This window comes from Molossus molossus, unplaced genomic scaffold (genome assembly GCF_014108415.1).
Source record: "Molossus molossus isolate mMolMol1 unplaced genomic scaffold, mMolMol1.p scaffold_m16_p_17, whole genome shotgun sequence".
Taxonomy (NCBI): domain Eukaryota; kingdom Metazoa; phylum Chordata; class Mammalia; order Chiroptera; family Molossidae; genus Molossus; species Molossus molossus.
Genome location: NW_023425352.1, coordinates 55300462 through 55324161, shown reverse-complemented (window position 1 = coordinate 55324161; position 23700 = coordinate 55300462). Strand labels below are relative to the sequence as shown.

The 23700-nt window shown below is 37.7% G+C and overlaps 1 protein-coding gene across 18 annotated transcripts in view; it reads right to left on the bottom strand.

Annotated features, from left to right (window-relative positions):
* The window catches only part of ADK (adenosine kinase), a 630959-nt gene that overhangs the window by 358575 nt on the left and 248684 nt on the right, over positions 1 to 23700 (bottom strand). The gene's annotated exons all lie outside the window — the stretch shown is intronic.

The following is a 23700-nucleotide window of genomic DNA, read 5'->3' as shown; positions in this document are numbered from 1 at the left end:
GAAGCATAATTTCTAACACGTACATCAAAATTCAATTGTGAAAATTTATAATGTCTATGACTATAAATGTAAACATTTTTCAACCTGTAAAATGTAATAATTTCACTTCCGGATTCAATTTAACATGATTATAAAGACCACACAAAACAAACACATCAAGTGTTGCTATGAGCTACAATAATCAGGACAGCATGGTATAATAATCAGAATACCATGGTATTCATGGTACAGAATACAGAAATACAACCATATAATTGATTTTTGAAAAAAATACAAAGGCAATTAAAGCAATTTAAAAGACTTCAGGAAAGGGAACTGGCTGGAATAATTGAATATCCAAAGACAAAGTGGGGCAAGGGGGAGGAAGATGAGAACCTTGTTCCATACCTCATCCTATACATACAAAAAGTAACTCAAAATATAAAAAGTAAAACAATAAAATTTCTAGAAAAAAATATAGGATAAAATCTCTCTGACCCTGGATTAGGTACAGAGTTCTTGGGTATCATATAAAAGCATAATCAATAAAAAACAAAAATAAACTGGTAGGAATTTCTGCTCACTAAAAGATACCATTAAGAAAATGAAAAGACAAGTAGAGAACAGAGTAGGAGAAAATATTTACAAATCTTAGATCTGATAAAAAGACCTATACCCAGAATATATAAAAAACTCTCAAAACTCAACAATAATGAAAATAAACAACTAAATTTTCTAAAGGGGCAAAAACCTGAACAAACACTTCTCCAAAAAAGCTGCAGAGATAGCAAAACAAACAAACAAACAAAAAGCACACAAAAAAACCCCACACTCAACATCATTAGGAAAGTGAAAATTAAAACAATGAGATACAACTCTATCCCTAATATAATGGATAAATTTAAATATCTGACAGTACAAAGTGCTAGCAAGAATGCAAAGCCACTAAAACTCTCATAAACTGTTGGTAGAAATGTAAAATGGCACAGCAACTTTAGCAGACAGTTGTGTAGTTTCTTATGAAGTTAAACACACACTAACCATGGGACCCATCCATCCCTATCATAGTGAAATAAAAATGTAACCTAATACAAAAGCTCACACACAAATATCTATAGCAGCTTTTATTTATAATAGCCCAAACTAGAAACAATCCACATATTCCTTCACTGGTGATGGATATACACTGATGCAGTACATCGATATGATGGAATACTACTCAGCCATGAAATGGACAAACTACTGACACAACAAACTGGATAAATGTCATATACATTTATGACATCTGAAAAAAGCCAGACTCAAAAGCTATACAATGGCCCTGGCCAGGCAGCTCAGTTGGTTGGAGTGTCCATACACCAAAAAGGTTCCTGGTTCAGTTCCCGATGGGAGCACATGCCTGGGTTGTGGGTTCAGTCCCGGGTCACAGAGTGTTGGGGAGGCAACCGATAGAGTGCTCTCTCTCTCTCTCTCTTTTTTTTTTTCTATCTCTCATCAGTGAACACATCCTTGGGTGAGGATTTTTTTTAAATCCTCACCCAAGGATACTTTTTTCCATTTTAATCTTCAGACAGAGTGGGGGTGGGGGGAAACATCGATGTGAGAGAGACATATCAATTGGTTGCCTTCCACATGACCCTGACCAGGGCTGGAGACTGAACCACAACTGAGGTACGTGCCCTTGATCGGGATCAAACCCAAGACTCTGGTCTATGGGCCGATGCTCCACCAATGAGCCAAACCAGCCAGGGCTGGGTGAAGATTTTTTTTTGTTTTTTAAAGCTATACTCTGTATGACTCCATTTCTGTATGTCAGGAATTCAGGTGAGCTGGGGAGAGCTGATCTGCCAAGTTTTGGAGTAGTCAATTAAGACAAGTCACCCTGGCCAAGTAACTCAGTTTCTTAGAGTGCTGTCCTGAAACGCCAAGGTTGCATGTTCAATTCCCCAGTCAGGGCACAGACAAAAATCAACCAATGAATACATAAATAAGTGGACCAACAAATCCATGTGTCTGCCTCTCTCTCAGGCCAAAATGAAAGTAACAGTCAAGTCTTTCATCATGTAACTGTGACAGTATAAGAAATAGGCTATGCCCTGGCTGCTGTGGCTAAGTTAGTTGAGCCTCATTCCCAGAACTACGAGGTCACTGGTTGGATTCCAGAGCACATGCCCAGGGTATGGGCTGAATCCCCAGTAGGGGGCGTGCAGGAGGCAACCTATTAATGGAGGCAGTCAATCGCTGTTTCTCTCTCATCAATGTTTCTCTCACTTTCCCCTCCTCTCTCTCTCTCTAAAATCGATAAAACATATTTGAAAAAAAAAGGCTAAACTAGCCTGGCTGGTGTGGTTCAGTGGTTGAGCATCGACCCATTCATCAAGAGGTTGCCAGTTCGATTCCCAGTCAAGGGCCTGGTCCCCAGTGGGGAGCATGCAGGAGGTGGCTAATCAGTGTTCTCTCTCTCATCGATATTTCTATTTTTTTATACTCACCCGAGGACATTTTTCCATTTTTTGTACAGATAGACCGGGAGGGAGAGAGAGGAAGAGAGAGAGAGAGAAACATCAATGTGAAGGGACACATTGAGTGGCTGCCACCCGCACGACCAACCAGAGCCGGGGACAAACTGCAACGGAGGTACGTGCCCTTAGTGGGAACCGAACCCGGGTCTCTCTGTATCGCAGGCCGACGCTCCAACCGCTGAGCCAAACCGGACAGGGCTCTCATTGATATTTCTCTCTCTCTCTCTCTCTCTCTCTCTCTCTCTCTTTCTCTCTCCCTTCCTCTTTTCTAAAATCAATAAAGAAAAAAATATTTTTTTAAAAAATAATAAAGTCAAATAAAAAGAGGCTAGTCCGGTTGATGTGGGTCAGTGGTTGAGCATCGACCCATGCATCAAGAGGTCACTGGTTTGATTCCCAGTCAGGACACATGCCCAGGTTGTGGGCCAGATCCCCAGTGGGGATCATATAGGAGGTGGCCAATTGCTGTTCTCTCTCATTGATGTTTCTATATCTCTCTCTCTCTCTAAAATCAATAAAGAAAAAATAAATAAATAAACAAACAAACAAATAAATAAGAGGCTAAACTAGAAAAAGTGCCAGCTCCTCACGGTTCCATTTTTGCCCCAGGATCAACACAATCGTCAAAGATCATGTAGATCAGCACACATGTAGGAGTTGTTTCAACACCAAGAAAGCCCCCAACAAAATATTCTTGCAGTTTTCTGACCCTGGATCCAAGAGAACACAGAGGGGAAATAGCTAGGAGTGGAAAACTACGAGGAGTGGAGTACTAAGTCACAGGGGAGAAAGATGTTTTCACAGTTCCCCCTCATTTCCCTAAGGTCTGGACAGAGGCATCTGAGACCTCCTCAATGAAAGCCCCAGATAAAAGGGCCTCAAAATGAAGGTGCTTGGGCTAGGAATATAGATGTGCCTAGTAAGAGCATGGCTGGCCAGGGCTAAGTCCTTGACTGCAACTCCCTTCAGAGACTGAAATGCACTGGCTTTCATCAAGCCTGGTGTAGAGGAGAGAGCTTTCCCACATAAGGCCCAGCAGGTAAAACCTTTGTAAATGCCTATGATTGGGCCTGGGGAAAAAAATTAAATATAGATTTTTGGCGAGGAGCTAGATTCCTCAATATGAACCACTGGAAAAAAAACAAGACAATAGAGACAGAACACTATGATATATGAGATTTGATTTTACCCTGTATAAAAACTAACAAAAAAGTCTGTTACTAATTCATGGATGAGGACAGAAGACACGAGTCTCCTGAGTCAAAGCCTTTATTACTTATGGCAAGGCACAAGAACATAAGCATATTTGTAGTAGTTCCCCTTCCGAAGTCCTATGAAGGTGCGATGATATGGTTCATATGGATGCTATGTATGCAGTGGGTCTACATCAGCAGGTGAGGAATATCAAGCTTGGGGAATCCACCAATTTTATAGCAAACAGTAACAGAATCTGCTCTTTGTCTTGGGAGAGGCAGTTACCTCATATCTTAAGCTGTATAAATAACACACGGAAATGTCCCAGGAAAAAGAACAGTCTTGGCCTTACAGTCTTGGCACACTAGGGAAGGAGGACTGCCTCTGCCAACAAAAACACAGCAGAGATTGCTAAGAGCTAAGGTGAAGGAAGGGTTGATGCCAAAGGGGCACAGGGATGTTTTGGGGTGATGGAATTATTCTATCTTGTTTCTGGTATTAGTTACATGACTGTGTACATGTCATACTCTACAGAACTATACGTTTAAAAGGTCAATTTAACTGAATGTAAATTATACTTAAAATTTTTAATGGAAAAAAATACTGTAAAAGAGGTAAATCTTAAAAGAAAAAACAGAAAAGATACTTAGGGCCTTGTGTTAACATCCCCAGTGACTCTTTCTGCATATGTCTACTTTCAGTTGCCAATAACTTAATAATGTTTCCAGCATTCATTTAAAGGTAATTAATTATATTTTTAGATATACTTAAACCACCTGTTCAAACTTATTAAATCAGGGCTCACAGTTTCTAAATCTCTTAGTTGTTTTTTTTTTTTAATTTTTGAGAAAGAAAACATTAAATTTGTAAAACATAATAAATAAAAATTAATATAGTTTACTGTTGTCTATCAGCTTTCTAAACTAAGAAATCAAAAAATACAGTATTGGCAAGCTCCCCCTTCACCCTCCCTACCACCAATATTAACTGACAAACAGAATAAATTTTAAAAATCATTAAATTGCCATTGTTCATGTTTCTCCTATTGACCAGTGATGTAAACATTCATTTTAGTTAAGAAGGTTTTTAATAGAATGTAACATCTGTTTTATGTTACATGGGAGACAGCAAAATTCTTCTTCTCTGACTGGATTATTAATGCTCATGCCTTCTATGGGGTTATTCTTCATTCCCATCCCCACACTAGCTCTCTAAAGTGCAACATATCCCCTGATGTAATGCATTTTCCTGCTAACTTTATAATACTGTATATACCATAACTTTAATGTGACATGCTGGTATTTCTTTTTAAACCACAAATGCATTTCTTATTCTCAATCACAAATTTAAATTTCCTGTATACTTCCCAGCCTGCCAGGCATTTTTGCTTTTAAACCAACTGAATAAAAATAGATGATTTCAATATTTTATTTGTCATCTCATTTTTTATAGACCCATCTCCAATTCTTAGAATGAAAAAGTGAAAAGATATCTGTCTACATCCTTTTACTATTAAATAAATGTAAGCTTAAGAAACATTGTGAACTACTTCTACTTCTTAACAGTGATATAAATAAGTCCATGACACATATAAGATTATTTAAAATAATGTTTTTGCATTAAATTCAAGACAAATACTTTTAACAAAGGCATTCTTCCAGTGTTCAACTCTAGCATTATTTTAACATGAATGTTTTTGTCTTCAAAATTTGACATATATTTCTCATTTTGTTTGCGATTCACACCAAGATTTATCTGAGAACATCTATACTTCACTGATTAAAGTGAAGATAAAATATTCCAAATGGAGGGATTTTTACTATCTCCAGTTTTTCTTATGGTGCAATATTTTGTTCATTATAAACAGATTCTGACAAAATTGAGACAAACCACATCACTACTGTTGATTCTCAATTAGTTCTTCAGTTCATTTCCCTTGCCTAACTCTAAGAAAACTACATATGGTTTAAACCACTGGTATGTTTTACTTTCTGCCAATACACAAACCATGCTTTTTTGTGCGTGTTGAAAACATTCCCGTGAATAATTATAATGGTCTCCAAAGAGACCAGATGGCAATAAACTCTAGAACAGATCTGGAAACTAACCATAAATTTACCTTTTCATAGTCTCACCATCATAATACAGTTCTTTGTGCTATGCCATTTAAAAAAATTGATGATAGAAACATGACTATACATTGTACTTAAATAAAATTATATACAATAAGGTTAGGAGGGTCTTTCATAACTATACACACCCCTCACTTTATATTGTTATTAACAATTTTTAATGGAGCATCAGCTTGATAGACTATAGTATTACTAATCACAGTATACAGGAACATTTTACATTAGCAAAATTACTATTAAAGTAAAACTAAAAACATATGATTCAGCTAATAGCAACAAATAATTTAAAGTTAAAGAAGTAGAAATATAAGTTAACATTATACAGAATTGTCACTGATTTTTATTTTATTATCCTTCTGGGAAACATAATTAAATTTTGCTGGCCTTGTTATTTCACTTGAGGTAAAATGACTTTTGTTGTTGTTGTTAATCTTCACCTGAGGATATTTTTTCCACTGATTTTTAGAGAAAGTGGAAGGGAGGAAGGGAAGAAGAGAGAGGGGGAGACAGAGAGAGAGAGAGAGAGAGAGGTATCAGTGTGAGAAAGAGAGACATAGACTGGTTGCCTCCCACACACTCCAGGACCAAGGCTGGGGATTGAACCTGCAACCCAGGTACGTGCCCTTGACTGGGAATTGAACCCGCAACCCTTCGGTGTGTGGGCTGATGCTCTATTCACTGAGCTACACAGGCCAGGGCATGGCTTGTGTAATAATTTATCACTCTATTTATTGAAGAGTATCATATTTGTAAGAAATAAAAATCAAGAGTGATATTTAAAACTAGAAGCATGATTCAAAACTTTCAAAACACACTGTGGTATATAAAATTAAATTTTAGGCATTTCTCTGCATCTGCAAAAAGCAAAAATGAGCCAAAGAATAGTTTACTTTTGTACTTTTCAACTCAAGCTACAATATTAATGTATAACAATATTAATGTATTTTGTGTATTGGTTGCAATGTTGTAATCTATAATGTTTCTGGTACTATTATTCTCATAGTTCAAAACAATGAATATAAAATTACATGGCAATGGGGGAATAGAGAGAGAAAACACATAAATAAAAACAAGAAAAAAAAAGAAAGTTTAAGTAGAAACAGAAAATATAAACAGGGATAGAGGGCAGAGATCACAGAAAACAGGAATAAAAAGAGTATATGTTCAAATGTATTTTATCTTTTTGTTTGCTAATGTAAATGAGGTATATAGTCTATTAATTTAAGTGCTTCAATATTTTAATTTAAAATGCAGCTAATTTAGCCCAGGAGGTGTGGCTCAGTGGTTGAACATCGACCCATGCACCAGGAGGTTGACAGTTTGATTCCCGGTCAGGGCACATGCCCAAGTTGTGGGCCAAATCCCCAGTGGGGGACATGCAGGAGGTGGCCAGTTGATATTCTCTCTCATTAATGTTTCTATCTCTCTCTCCCTCTCCCTTCCTTTCTCTCTAAAATCAATAAAGAAAAAAAATTTTTAATAAAATAAAATTCAGCTAATTTATTGATTTTGTGCATAACAGTTTTTATTTCATTCTATTGAGATTTTTCACAACAGAATCAGCAAAGATAGTGTTATTTCCCTAATTTATTAATAAAATATAATACTGGCATTGGAGTTGAGAAATAGGTTGTATTATGTTAAGAAAGCATACAGCTATTATCATGAATAGATGGTGTTTTAGCATCTCCAAAGAAAATCCTAGTTCTCTATTGTTGTATTACTATGTGACCAAAATAATACATTTTGTAATACTGAACCATCCTTGCATTCCCAGAATCAACCCTACTTCCCAACTTGGTCACTGACTATTACTAATGAGGTACTAGATTCTATTTCCAAATATTTTATCTGAAATTTTTACAAGAGTCATAATATTAATCTATATTTTTTTCTTTTTGTTTCATGCTTGCATTTTTATTTTTATTTCTGCTATCATTGTTGGGTTATGGAATCAACGTGAGACTACTTTGGGAAAGAAAAGAATCTACAAGCTTTTATTCTTCTATGTTAGTGAAAGGTTTAGAATTTTCTTGGAATTATCTGCTCCACATAGGTTTGACAGATTTTCCCAGTGCAGTCACCTAAGACTACTACTCTTGCAAAAGAAAGCGTTTTGATAATATGCTCTACAGTCGGCCCTCGTTCATAGCAGTTAATCAGTTCCAGACTCTACCGTGATAAATGAATTTCCGTGAAGTAGGATTCTTTATTTATAAATCGAATATTTTTGCAGTTAGAGCATAGAAAGACCTGTTTACAACCTTCTAAATATGTTTTTAACATTATTAGAGCCCTCTAGACATGAAATAACACCCTTTTGTCACCATTACACTCATATTACCCAATATCAGACAAAATAAGAGAAAATAAGACATTAGACGTTACAAATATCATATTATTGTACATTTAATTATACATACACAGTTCTTACACACAACCACTAACTTATGAAAATAGTGCAACTTGTTCGATGATGAAGCAATGAAGATGAAGAGATATATTGCACAGCAAAGAAGAGCAAGGTTACTGTTCCCCCGAAGGCACGACCTTAGTAGGGGAGTCTTCAGGTGGTGCAGTATCTTCAGCAGGTACATAGTTGTCTTCTTTCTTTCTTTCTTTCTTTCTTTCTTTCTTTCTTTCTTTCTTTCTTTCTTCTTTCTTTCTTTCAAATCTTTATTGTTGGATGTAAAATGTATTACAGATGTTCCACATTTTTCCCCCATTGACCCCCTCCTCCCGCCCCCCTCCCACCTTTTCCCACACTATTGTCTGTGTCCATTGGTTATGCATATAAGTTCTTTGGTTTATTTCTTCCCACCCCCCCAACCCCTTTCCCTTTGAGGTTTGTCAGTCTAGCAGTGAATTTGTACTTCTTAATCCCTTCACCTTTTTCACCCATTCCCCCAACCCCCCTCCCAACTGGCAACCAACAAAATGTTCTCTGTAGCTATAAGAATGTTTCTGTTCTACCTGTTCATTTTGTTTGTAGATTCCATTGTTGATAGATATGTATTCACTGCCATTTTGTTTGTTCATACATTTTATCTTTTTCTTCAAAAAGACCCTTCATCATTTCATATAATAACTGTTTGGTAGTGATGAACTCCTTTAACTTTTTCTTGTCTGGGAAAGTTTTTATATGTTCATCAATTCTAAATGACAGCTTTGCAGGATAGAGTAATTTTGGTTGTAGGTTCTTGGTTTTCATCACTCTGAATATTTCTTGCCACTCCCTTCTGGCCTGCAAAGTTTCTTTCGAGAAATCAGCTGACAGCCTAATGGGAACTCCCTTGTAGGTAACTAGCTGCCTTTCTCTTGCTGCTTTTAAGATTCTCTCTTTGTCTTGAAACTTTTGCATTTTGATGATGATGTGTCCTGGTGGGGCCTCTTGGGGTTCATCTTGTTTGGGACTCTCTGTGCTTCCTGGACTTGTATGTCTGTTTCCTTCACCAAGTTAGGAAACTTTTCTGCCATTATTGTTTCAAACAGGTTTTCGATTTCTTGTTCTCTCTCTTCTCCTTCTGGCACCCCCAAGATGCGAATGTTGGCACGCTTGAAGTTGTCCCAGAGGCTCCTTACACTATCCTCATTTTTTTGGATTCTTTTTTGTTGTTGTTGCTGTTCTGATTGGGCATTTTTTGCTTCCTTAAAAACTAAGCGAAAGGGAGATAAGCAATCTGTTAGGTTGCTTATCTCCCTTTCGCTTAGTTTTTTATTGGGGTTTTGTTCTGTTCTTTCATTTGGGACCTGTTTCTTTGTCTCCTCATTTTGGCTGCCTCCCTGTGTTTGTTTCAGTGTATTACTTAATGAGAGGTATGGGGCTCGCTGAGACCAGATGCTGCTCATTTGAAAGAATTTAGGAAAAACCTGAAGCAGGATCCAAGACCGGCCAATCCTATGGTTAAGCAAGTGGCAACAGCTTGGGTGGGCTTGAAAGTTGGGTGGGGCGGGGCGGGGCCTCAGAGAGTCAGCAGGGCGGGGCTACCAGTGTGAGCCAGGTTGCTGGAGTCCCAGATATGGCGACTGTCTGCTGCCCCAGGGAAGGGCTCACCAAAGGAACAAAGGCCTCTGACAGCACGTTTGTCCCCGAGAAAGTCCCCTCTCCAGCCCTCGCTCCAGTGCCAAACAGCTCAGTTCTTCCCTGTGTGTCTCTGGTGCCCCTCGAGCTGCCTCCCCTCCAAGCTTAGAGGGAGAGAGTCCGATAAGTCAGTGTGCGGGCCCTTTAGGGAGCTGCCTGGGGCTCCAGCCGCTTCAGCTTCCCTGAGCCTCAGTTTCCACTGGTTTTTCCAGCCAGAAGTTATGGGGACTTCTCTTCCTGGCACTGGAACCCTGAGCGGGGCACCTGGTGTGGGACGGGGACCCCCCAGTCCTCAGGAAGGACCTTCCCAGCCGCGGGAGCCTCCTGACTTTTATCCACCATACTTGGGTGTGGGACCAGCCCGTTGGGCCATCGCCGCCCCTCGCGCTGCTGCCCCTCCTACCAGTCTCGGTATGGCTGCTGATTTAATTCCGAAGTTGTGGGACTTCCATTCAGCTTGATTTCAGGCGGTTTTGAATGATGGTTGTTCTGTAGTTTAGTTGTAACTTTGATGTGGTTGTGGGAGGACGCGATACCGCGTTTACCTACGCCGCCATCTTGACCGGAAGTCCACAGTTGTCTTCTTCGCTGAAGGAGCACTAGAAGTAGGCAGTGGGTGTCTGGGTGCATGACTGAAGAACATCGTGATAAGCAGTTGCTGGTGCTGTCTTTTCATATGTGTGAGGAGGCTTTTGTAGGGTTCTATTGCTCCATCAAGTGCATTCCGGAACCGTAATGCATGTATCATTTGTGGGTCCCATTCACCAATCATGTCCTGTACTACCTTAATAGTTCTCACAACTTGCAAGAGACACTCAAGTGTAAGGCCAACTTCCTCCTACTGACCCCCAGGAACTTCTGGCTGCTCTTCCTCCTCCTCACTCACATGGACCTTAGCCTCATCATTAAAAATGAATGTCAGGGAAGGCATTCTTTTCCAGAACAGTCCTGTTTCATCCATATTGAATATTTGTTCTGGATGATACTCGCTCTCCTCAAGGATCTTCTAAAACGTGTTGTTCACGTAGTCTTCTGCTGCAGGCTGATCAGCAGAGGCAGCTTCTCCGTGAAGAACGACACTCTTCAGATGATACCTCTTCTTGAACTTCTCAAACCAACCCTTGCTTGCTGTGAAATCCATGAATGTTGCAGAAGAGGGTCCTAGTTGAGGTTCGTCCGCCGTAAAGCGCTGGTAGAGCTGCCTTGCCTTTTCCCTGATGACCAGGTGAATCCAACGGAATGTTTTTCTTGCAGCTGTCGCTGATCCAAATGGCTAGGGCAGACTCCGTTTCCATGATGAACTTATTGTGACTTGTCACGAAGCACTTTGCTTCCTTGTTGAAAAAGACAGTAGCTGTTGCATGGATGTTCTTTTCATCTTACGGATGGAGCAAAAAATAGACTCATTCAAGTTGTAATGGCAGGCAACCTCCACGATTTTCTTGCCATCTTTGATCATATCCAAGAGTTTCACATTCTCCTGGATGGTAAGCACCTTCCTCCAGTGCTTAGTTTCATTGTCAGAAGGCTTAGAAGAAGCAGCACGTTTAGGAGTCATCATGGGGCTTAGATAAAAGTTCTCAGAAATCGCAAACACTTACAAGAGCAAAGATGTTTCCGATGCATAGCGATGTAGAAGCGTGTATGAGAGAAACTTGCATGAGGCTGAGCCAATCAGTGGCCAGGATAGGAAAAGGATAGGCTAGCCAATCAGTGAACAGCGCACTCTGATTGGTTTGGTTTCACGACACCCAAATTTTTGTAAAAAAGTTATTGCCCACACACAAGGAGTGGTCAAGCAGTTGCACTTGGGAGTTGAAGGATTTGCGAGGGTGCCTGAATACGTAGGCCTACAGTCCATACGTACAGTAATTTTAATTTTTAATTTTAATTGTAATACAGGGGTATATAATTGACTCTGACAACTGAGCACATGCTGTATCATTTTCACTATCTCGATCAACTTTTTAATGAATATATTTGAAAAAACCGCGATAGAGTGAAGCCGTAAAAGTCGAAGCATGAAGTGATGAGGAACGACTGTATTTCTTATATGAGCATTAGTCCATTCAAACTTTCTATCTCTTTTTAGAGTTAATTTGGCAATTTATTTCTCTTGGAAAATAGTTCACTTAATCCCAGTAATTCTATTTAATCCAGAGAAATGTAAATGTAAACTTGCAAAGAGATATTATTTATTACATGTCATATTGATAAAGAACAGTGAATAAATAAATTAGTGAGAATGTATTAAAGTAAACATTTCATTTAGTTCTGGTGGAAATAAAAATTGGTAAAATTCTATTACTAGTAGGGTATAGAGGGGGTAAGTGGTGATGGAAAAAATAAAATAAATTAAAAGTTACAAAGATAGATTTATGTAAACAGAAAATAACATGTATATTAAAATACTCACTGAAGCATCTTTATAAGCCATCCAAATGTCCAAACACAGGGGACTCATTAAACAAATAATACTGTCATAAAATGGATCATTATAGCCATGAAAAGAATTAGCCAGATAAAGTTTGTATTGATATGAAATAATATCCAAGATATAATATTAACAAAAAAATCAAGATATAAAACTGTGTATATAGTATAACGTATGTATATATAAAACACTAATTAACACATACACACATAGTTGTAAAGGAATAAAGAGTATTTCTGGAAGCATGCACTAGAAATTCATTATAGAAATCACATCTAATAAAATGAACCAGGCAAATCAGAAAGAATATATGCACCCCTATGTTCATAACAGCATTATTTACAATAGCCAAGATCTGGAAACAGTGTAAGTGCCTTTCAGTGGATGAGTGGATGAAAAAGCTGTGCCACATTATACAATGGAATACCATGCAGCTGTAAAAAAGAAGGAACTCTAACCCTTTACAACAAGGATGGACCTGGAGATAATTATGCTAAGCAAAATAAGTCAGTCAGAGAAAGACAAATTCTATATGATCTCACCATATGTGGAATCTAATGAACAAAATAAACTGACAAACAAAATAGAACCAGAAACATGGATACATGGAAGAGACTGACAAATGTCAGAGGGAAGGGGTTGGAGAGGCTTGAATAAAGGAAGGTTAAGGGATTAGCTAAAGAACATATATGAAGCCTAGCTGGTGTGGTTCAGTGGTTAAGCATCAATCCATGCACCAAGAGGTCGCCAGTTCGATTCCAGGTCAGAGCATATGCCCGGGTTGTGGCCCAAATCTCCAGCGGGGGTGGGGGGGCATCAAGAAGGTAGCCAATCGATGTTCCTTCTCATCAGTGTTTTTATCTCTCTCCCTCTAAAGTCAATAAAGACAATTTTTTTTTTAAAGGACATATATGCATAGCCCATGGACACAGACAATAATGTGGTAAGAAGCCAAATGTATACAATAGAGAAAAGAAAGCCTTTTCAATAAATGGTGCTGGGGCCTTGGCCAGTGTAGCTCAGTTGGTTGAGCAATGCCCTGTGCATTTAGGGGTAGCTGGTGCAATTCCATTCAGGGCACATAACTGGGTTGGAGGTTTGATCCCTGTTTGGGGTACACACAGAAGGCAACCGATCAACGTTTCTCTCACAAGGATGCTTCTTTCTCTCTCTCTTTCTCTATCTCTCTTCCCTCCCTCCCACACTTTCTTCTTCTCCCTAAAATCAATAAAAACATATTTCAAAAAATAAAAATAAATGGTGCTGGAAAATTGGAAAGCCACATACAAGAGAATGAAACTAGATTATAGTTTGTCCCTATGTACAAAAATTCAAAATGAATTAAAAACCTAAATTAAGATCTGAAACAGTAAATTGCATAGAAGAAAACATAGGGTTCAAGATGGTGGTGTAGGTACACACGGTATCCCCTCCTCCCACAACAACATCAAATTACAACTAAACTAAAGCATAACCATCATGCAGAACCGCCTGAAATTGAGCTGAATGGAAGTCCTACAACTACAGAATTAAAGCAGCCATCACACCAAGACTGGTAGGAGGGGTGGAGGCATGGACAGGCTGGTCCCACACCCACGAGTGGTGGATAAAAATCAGGAGGGACACCTTGGCTGGGAAGATCCTCCCTGAGGAGTGAAAGGTCCCCATCCCACACTAGGCACCTAGCTCAGGTTTCCAGTGCCAGGAAGAGAAGTCCCCATAACTTCTGGCTGGAAAAACCAGTAGGAACTGAGGCTGAGGGAGGCTATGGCTACAGGAGCCCCAGGCAGCTCCTCTTAAAGGGCCTGCGCACGGACTTATTCAGACTTGCTCCCTCTAAGCCTGGAAGAGAGGCAGCTTGAGGAGTGCCAGAGACATACAGGGAAGAACTGAGCTGTTTGGCCTTGGGACTAGGTTGGAGAGGCAGCCTTCTTCTGAACAGATGTGGTGGTTGAAGTTGATGTTGCTTTGGTGAGCCCTTCCCTGGGGCAGAAGACAGCTGCCATATCTGGGACTGCAGCAATCTGGCTCACACTGGTAGCCCCACCCTGGTGATTCCCTGAGGTCCTGCCCCACCCAACTTTCAGGCCCACCTGAGCTGTTGTCAGTGGCTTTACCATAGGATTGGCCTGTCTTGGATTCTGCTTGTTTCCTAAAATCTCTTAAACAAGCAGCATCTGGTCTCAGCAAGCACCATAACTTTTGTTAAGTGGCCCCAGGCCTGGCACTAGAAGCAGTCAGCCTTGGTTCACAACTTGGCTTTTCCTGGGCACTTCCAAGCCCAGCAACAAGAAGAAGCCACCTGCAGATCACTTTGTAGCTTATGCTAGGTGGCCCCGGATAGAACACAGATAGTGGCTGACCTTGTGCCAGAGCCGGCACACCCAGTGGACAGTTTCAGACCACATCAAAACACCACCACCCAACCACCTCCACAAGTGATACACCCAAAAAATGGACTCAGTGGGTACCAGAGCCCTGATAAAATAAGTCTTGCTCTGTGTGGTGGGCTCCTACACAGCTGATTCTCCAAGGTAGTCAGAGACCAGTTGTCAGTGGACACAGCCAGTCTTGGCAGCTGATCAGCCTGAGTAAATCCCTCCCATTGATGTGCCAACAGCAATCAAGACTCAATTACAACAGAAGGGTGTACAGTCCACACTAGGGGTGCACCTCAAGGACCCCGCTGGGGTGAGCAAGGAGACTGTGCCACTGGATCCCACAGGACACCTACAACAATAGGCCACCCTACGAAGCCTAGGAGACATAGCAACTCTACCTAATACATAGAAACAGTCACAGGGAAGTAGCCAGAATGAGGAGACAAAGAAACATAACCCAGATGAAAGAAAAGAACAAAACACCAGGAAAAGAACTAAACAAAATGAAGATAAGCAATCAATCAGATGCAGAGTTCAAAACACTGGTTATAAAGTTGCTCAAGGAACTTGGTGAGACATTCAAGGAACTCAGTAAGAACATCAACAACATAAAAAAGGGCCAATCAGAAGTGAAGGACGAACTAACTAAAATAATAATTTACAGGGAATCAATAGTAGAGTAGGTAAAGCCAAGAAGCAAAACATTGATTTGGAATATAAGAAAGCAATAAAACACCCAATCAGAACAGCAAAAACAAAAAAAAGAATCCAAAAAAATGAGGATAGCATAAGGAGCCTCTGGAACAACTTCCAGTGTGCCAACATTTGCATCATAGGGGTGCCAGAAGCAGAAGAGAGAAAGAAATTGAAAACCTATTTGAAACAATAATGACAGAAAATTTCCCTAACTTGGTGAAGGAAACAGACATACAAGTCCAGGAAGCACAGAGGGTCCCAAAGAAAATGAACCCAAAGAGGCCCATACCAAAGACAATCATAATCAAAATGCCAAATGTTAAATACAAAGAGAGAATCTTAAAAGCAACAAGAGAAAAGCAGTTTGTAACTTACAAAGGAGCTCCCATAAGACGGTCAGCTGATTTCTCAAAAGAAACTTAGCAGGCCAGAAAGGAGTGGCAAGAGATACTCAAGGTGATGAAAAGCAATGACCTATAACCAAGATTACTCTATCCTGCAAAGCTATCATTTAGAATCAATGGTCATATAAAGAGTTTCCCAAACAAGAAAAAGCTAAAGGAGTTCATCACCACCAAACCAGTAATATATGAAATGTTGAAGGGCCTTCCTGAAGGACAAGAACAAAAATATGAACAATAAAATGGCAACAAATACATATCTATTAACTGAATCTACAAACAAAATGATCAAGGAGAACAGAAATAGACTCATAGATACAGAGAACTTTTTATTGCTTGCCAGATGGGAGGAGGCTGGAGGAATGGGTGAAAAAGATGAAGGTATTGAGAAGTAGAAATTAGTTGTTAGACTGATGAACCTCAAAGGCAAGGGAGGAGAGAGGGTGGGATGAGATAAACCAAAGAACTTCTATGCATATATGCATACCAGTTGACACCGACAATAGTCGGGGGAAGGCAGGAGGGGAGCGAATTGTGGAGGAAGGGGTCATTGGGGAAGATAAGGAGGGACAACTGTAATACATTCAACAATAAAGATGAGTTGAAAACATAGGTACGAAATTTATGAACCTTGGACTTAGAGATTTTATGAATTTGACCTCAAAGGCAAGGGAAGTAAAGGCAATAATAAATGAATGGGACTAAATAAAACTAAAAAGCTTCTGCACAGCAAAAGAAACAGCGAACAAAACAAAAAGGCAACCAACCAAATTGGAGAAGACATTTGCAAACAGCAACTCTGACAATGTGTTAATATTAAAAAAATATAAAGAACTCACACAATGCAGCAACAAATAATCCAATTAAATTGGCACAGAACCTAACAGTCATTTCTCCCAAGAAGACATACAAATGGCCAACAGATAGATGAAAAGAGGCTCAACTTTACTAGCTATTAGGGAAATGTAAATTACAACTACAATGAGATACCACCTCACCCATTAGAATGGCTATTACTAACAAGACAAGTAATAACAAGTTTTGGAGAGGTTGTGGAGTAAAAGGAACCTTCATTCACTGTTGGTGGGAATGTAAACTGGTACAGCCACTATGAAAAACAGTATGCAAGTTCCTCAAAAAATTAAGAATAGAGTTACCATATGAACCAGCAATCCTTTTTCTGGGTATCTACCTGAAAAATTTGAAAACATTTATTCATGAAGATATATGTACCCATATGTTCACTGCAGCATTATTCATGGACGCCGAGACATGGAAACCAAAGTGTCCTTCGATAAATGATTAGATAAAGAAGATGTGGTATATATAAAGAGGTGGTATATATATCAGCCATAAGAAAAAATGAAATATTGCCATTTGCAACATGGATGGACCTTGAGAATATAATGCTAAGCAAAATAAGTCATCAGAAAAATCTAAGGACCACATGATTTCACTCATGTAGATATAAAACTGAAACTCATAGACACAGACAACAGTATGGTGGTTACCAGAGGGAAGGGAGTGGAAGTAGTAAAGTGTTAAGGGAGCCAAATATATGGTGATAGAAGATGATTTGACTTTGGGTGATGGGCACACAATGAAATCAACATACAGAACATGTATCACTGAAATGTACACTTGAAACCTGTATTATCTTATTAACCAATGTCACCCCAATAAATTTAAATAAAAAATAATAAAAATAAAATAAAATTCTAGAACTATGTAAATACACACACTGACTCACATACAACTGTAAGAAAACAAAAAAAATATTACTGTCATTTTTTTTCCTTCCTGTTTTTTCAATTTTCTAATGTGTTTAGATTAACAATTAAAATTTTTAATAATTCTGCCTGGCCAGTGTGGCTCAGTGGATTGAGCATCGTCCCATAGACATAGAGAGGTCCTGGTTCCATTCCTGGTGAGGGCACATGCCTGGGTTGCAAGCTTGATCCCCAGTATGGGGCATACAGGAGGCAGCCAATAGATGTTTCTCTCTCACATCATTGTTTCTATCTCTCTCTCTCCCTTCCACTCTCTCTAAAAAATAGCAATAAAACATGTTTTTAAGAATGATTAAAAATTTTAAGGAGCCCTACTGATATAGATGTGATGGTAAAGTATAAATCTGCCACAGCTTCTTAGATGCCAGGTTTAATAACATGTCAAAGAGCCCAAGAGCAGAGTTTGCTTCTCTATCTACCACAGAGTGTCTCCAAAAGTACAAGCTCTGTCAAATCAGAAGCTTTGTACATTGTCCCAAATCCTGTACACTACTTGTAGCCATTGTAGCTATAAAATTAAGATGATGCCTTAGGGGCCTAAAGGAGATGGTTAAGAATGGATAGTTCTGGTTTTAAAAAAATGGCAACACTGGTTATATTATTAGTGACTTATCTTTCACATTTAGTAAAATTTTTCTCAGGGTAGGATTGCATCTGTAAGTTTTGAGAAGGGAAAATGACTCATTTAAAATAATTTAAAGAAGTACTCTGTATACTTAAAGTTTAAAATTTTTTCATTATTTAAGGCACATGACACATTTATAGAAATGCTTCACAGAGATACTACTTTTTGGTTACCCAATATATTTAAATAACTGACATATTTCAAATATTTGTTTCATATGTTACTTATGTTAGTTTACCTGATGAACATTTCATTTGATTTTTGAGAGAGTAGGTGACAAATGTTACATAAACTTAAACTTAAATCCCTAGTGGTCAATAAATATGAATAAATACTATTGTTATAGAAATGGAAAGCAATCTAACTTATTTAATAAAATACATTATTGAAAATGTTCATATTTACAGCAATGGCATGCCATCTTCATAAACTTAACACCTCAATACCTATTCTTTTTATTGTTAATCCTCACCAAAGAAAATTTTTCTATTGATTTTTAGATAGAGTGGAAGGGAGGGAGGGAGGGAGAGAGAGAAACATTGATGTGAGAGAGACACATCGATTGGCTGCCTTCTGCATGACCCAAACTGGGGCTGGGGATGGAACTTGCAACCTGGGTACATGCCTCTGACCAGAAATCGAACCTGAGACACTTAAGTCTGTAGGCTGATGCTCTAACCACTGAAAAACATTGGCCAGGCCCCAACATATTTTTTTTTTTAAATCCTCACCTGAGGACACTTTTGCATTTCAGATAGAGCAGGATGGAGAGAGGGAGGAAGAGAGAGAGAGAGAGAGAGAGAGAGAGAAAGAGAGAGAGAGAGAGAAACACTGATACAAGGGAGACACAACGACTGGCTGCCACTCACACAACCCCCACCGGGGCTGGGGACAACCGCAACCAAGGTACATGCCCTTAGGGGGAACCGAACCCGGGTCTCTCTGGACCGCACGCTGACACTCTAACCGCTGAGCCAAACTGGCCAAGGCCTAACACCTATTCTTAAAATAAGTTGTGGAAATACCAGAATTGGAACAATTCTTCCCTATTTTGGAGCACATACCTTTAACCAAAAGCCAATATTAAAATTCTCTAGAGTTTTCAAATTCTTGATGCTGCAATAGCATATGCAAAAGGAATAAACAAACACAATTTTCAGGGAACACGAATAAATATCTAGAAATTCAAATAAAGTTGTTACCTAAAAGGTAATAAAATCAGTAAAGGAATGTTGTATCTGAATACACAATAACTACAGGGTGTCCCCCCAAAATAATACAAGTGTCTGGATATTTTATTACATTTTGAAAATGAAATGTATTTTAATGAACACTGGCTTTATAATTATATGCTTTTTGTGTACACAGTTTTGGGACACCCTATATATCTCAATATAGCAGCAATGATCACCTAAGAAACATGATAAAAAAGAGATGTCATTTAAAAGTCGTAAGAATAAGAATGTTAGCACAACACACAATATTTAGACTACACATGAGGACCTTTAAAAAATTATGAAATTATAAAATTATAAAAAAAACTATATTGGGTAATTTAAAAAGAATATTTGACACAGATCTATGTAATTCTACTGGATCAAAACACAACAGAAAAATATCTGTTATCCCCAATTTATAAATTGAATACAATTCCAATGAAACCCCAAGAAGATTTTTTAATACATAGATAAAATGATTCTAAATATCATCCTGAAGAAAGACTTAAAAAAGAATAAAAAATAAAATTTTAAAGAGAAAAATATTATTTAACTAACTACCTGAACAAAACCTTTTGAATCAGAGATTTAGGTTTCTAATTTTCCCCTGTGGCACAGGAGGGCACTGGAGCTGAGAATAAAGAGGAGGAAGTGACCAAGACAACTGATTAGAAACATGTTTCCAAATTCCTCTCTCAATGCTGAACTTTACCCTAAGTCCTGTGATGCTAGCATCACAGTTCAAGCAATCCCCCCAACCCCTTTGTGTTCCTGGAACAGTTTATTATAACGAGCCATTCTTTCCCATATGACTAGATGAGACTTATGGGTGCCTCCCTTGTTCACCTATGACAAGGCCAGAGAGTAAAGTTTGAGCAATTTTTGATTCACCGGCATCCAGAGGCATCAGAGTACACTATTTATATATTTTTAGGGCCTAGCCCCCATTTAAAAAAAATAGAGGTTGATTAGGGTCAAAAACTGGTTTCCACAACATGCTCCAAGGTTTCTATGACACTTACTTAGCTTAAATGCTAACATGAAACCTAAGAAAAAACATAGGAAATATTATCATACACACACTACAGAATTAGAAATGTGCTACAGAAAATAAACATTTATGAAACTATCTTAAGTGAATAACTAGAGACTGATCATTACCTCCTTCTTAAAAAGATTGTTTGTTTACAAAAGGATTTTGCTATAAGTTTCCTTAAATAAAAATGTATTTAGAACATTTAAATTAATATAGAATTAACACAAAAGGTATGTAAGCTACATCTTTATATAAGTACCAACTCAGATATGAAGAGACCAACATTTCCTTTCTTCTACATTCAGTTAATTATCAATGGATAACTGTCGACTCCAACCAATCAAATCTTTCACCAACAGTAAACAACAAAGAATTTCCAAGTCACTAACCAAAACTAACTAGCTAGCCAAAACATTCAGGGGCTTAAAATAGGTAGAAACTTTATTCAACTTCTTAATACCCATAAGAACCATCCACTGACCAGTTACCCCACTGGCTTATTTTCTATTATTGAGATAATTCATTTTTAGATAAATAGGTGTTAATGCAAGAAAAATCTGGTGTATTTTATCACTTTAAGTATATTCTTATCAAATCACTGAAAATACAGCTTCAGCTTAATTCAATTTATGAAAAATATCTGTCATATATTTTTTTCATAATGTAATAGTAGCTACAATTTATTGAGCTGCCATTATGTGTAAGTACTAGCCTAGGTATATTGTTCAGATTATGTCATTTAATTCTAATAACACACCATATTGAGTTAGGTACCATAAAAAAAAATTGTGAAAAATTTTGAAATAGACCCAAAAAGACTGCAGATGTCATTAGTGGAACCTATGTATGCATGCACTGTTTAGAGCACAGCCTTCTAGATTGCATGATTCAATGGGGTTTGTATCTTTTATCATGTTTGAGCCATTTTATGAATCTGTAAATCATACATTACTTATAAGTTTTGCCTATAAATTGGTAAATAAATCTGATCCCGAGAGACAACTGAAATCTGCCACCTCACAAAGTCAGTTTTATAATATTTGCAGATTGATTTCATAAACCACACATCTCCAATCTTTGAATTCTTTAAATCACCAGTAACAACTTACCTGTTCACTCATTAATTATGAGTTAAATGAAATTGTTGTGCTCATTTTATGAGAGTAACGATTTTATCTTTTAAGAATTAGCCTGTAAAGGTACTATGATTATTCCTGTTTTACAGAAAAGGAAGCTGAAACTTGAAGCAGTTAGGTGATTTGCCCAAGTTTACATTTGCGCGGTTTTGCTTTATTCCGCAGGACATCCTCTATGCCCCTAATCACTATGCTATGCTAAAATTTAGACTATTTGGCTTTTTATCTCATGTATGTTACCACCCAAAGTACCAAAGAACACAGAAATACTCTAGAAAAGCTTTTCTTTAAAAAACATGACAGTTGGCAGTGCCACTATATAATTTAATCGGCAAAGGCCATGCTCATAGTCCAATCAACTAAACAAATGAGACTTTTTTTTCCCAGAAAAAGTCTGACTTTATTTTTCAGTTCAATAAAATGAATACATTACCCACAAGACACTTTGTTTTAAGCTTCTGAATTGTAATTCCAAAGTAGAATAAAAGAAATAGAATCAAAGCAAGGGTTTTACCACCCCCCCACCCTCACCCCCGGATGAGAGAAAGTCCCATCACTTAGCAGTATTCTCACTAAAGCTCTTTTTGCTTAGGTAGGAGAGACAACAATCTCAAATGTACCCAGGTTTAATGTCATATCCTGGGACAATGCATTCCATTAAGGTAAAAGTAAACCTTTCTTTTAAAAGCAAATAATTATAAAATGCATGTAGATTTATACTAGATAACCTCAAAGCACAACCATTGGTACTGAGACAAACATAAAAGCATATTTTATTAATAGTGGTAAAATAATCTTTTAATATAATTTATAAAACAACGTTTAAAAGACAAAAAACAGAAAGAAGGATGGAAGGAGGCAGGAGGTTGAGGAAGAAAGGGAAGGAAGAACGAAAGGAACGGATAAAATACAGATTTTGCTTTAATTAAAAAATCTGACATAACTTAGAGGTATATCACACACACTTAAAAAATATCATTTAAGACAATAAAATACTGTTTTCTTTACCCTATTTTAGCTACTCGTCTTTCACTATCTAATTCAACAAAGAAAAAGATTACCAAAAAGGGGAGGTATTAATTCATATTTAAATTTTTTTCAACTTCAAGAAGAAATAATCAACTTTATTTTGCAAGACCCAAGTTACTTAAAATTATTCATTAATCTTAAAATTTGTACTAACAGAAACCTCCTTTGTAATAACAAAGGTCTCACAAGACCCTATGTTGCATCACCCTCTGCCACATCCTGCTCTGATATTTATAAAAACAATGTGCTATTGACATTTCTACAATTGCTCCAGGCATAAAACATTATGTGAAAATTCTTTGATCATTCCAGTGTCATTTCTTCTTTTTAGATATAAGCAGACTGGACTGTTCCCAGATTCCCAGAAGTGTGTCAACTAAAAGCCTTTTAATAACTAACTAGTTTTTTCCAATGAAATAGGTCACAGAAGAAATAATCAGAAATAATATTTACTAATACAGAAAAACCAATAGATTAACAATTTTTAAAAATCTACAAAATAAAAGACAAGGCCCTTGATTTTCATCAATTTTAATTTCTAACTACTATGCCTCAATTGAAAATGCTTTGTGGTTCTTGAAATATCAGCTTTACAGTTTTTGGTTCAACATACTTTTATTGATTGAAACATAATTCTTCAAATGTTTTAAAACATGTTTTTGAAAACTCAGTGTACAAAGAGTTTGGGAAAGCTTTAAAACAATTTTGAAAAGTGGTTCATTACATGACATTTGCATAAAGAAACAATTAAATAATTCTTTCTCCTCCCTTCCCCCTTCCCCCATGCAATCATATATAAACATACACATACACTGGTACTTACATAGCTCCCTCAAAATTTAATTAAAAACAGAACAAAACCATGGTGAAAATTTCACTAGAAGTTAAATACAAATATGGGGGCTTATCTAACTGGAAGAAAGATGAGAAATTGAAAGACTTAAAAGTCAATGATCAGAGAACCAGATTAGGAATTTAATAAAAGAAATAAGGATTTAAGAATTCAAGAAGAGCCCCGGCCGGTTTGGCTTAGCAGTTGGAGCATCG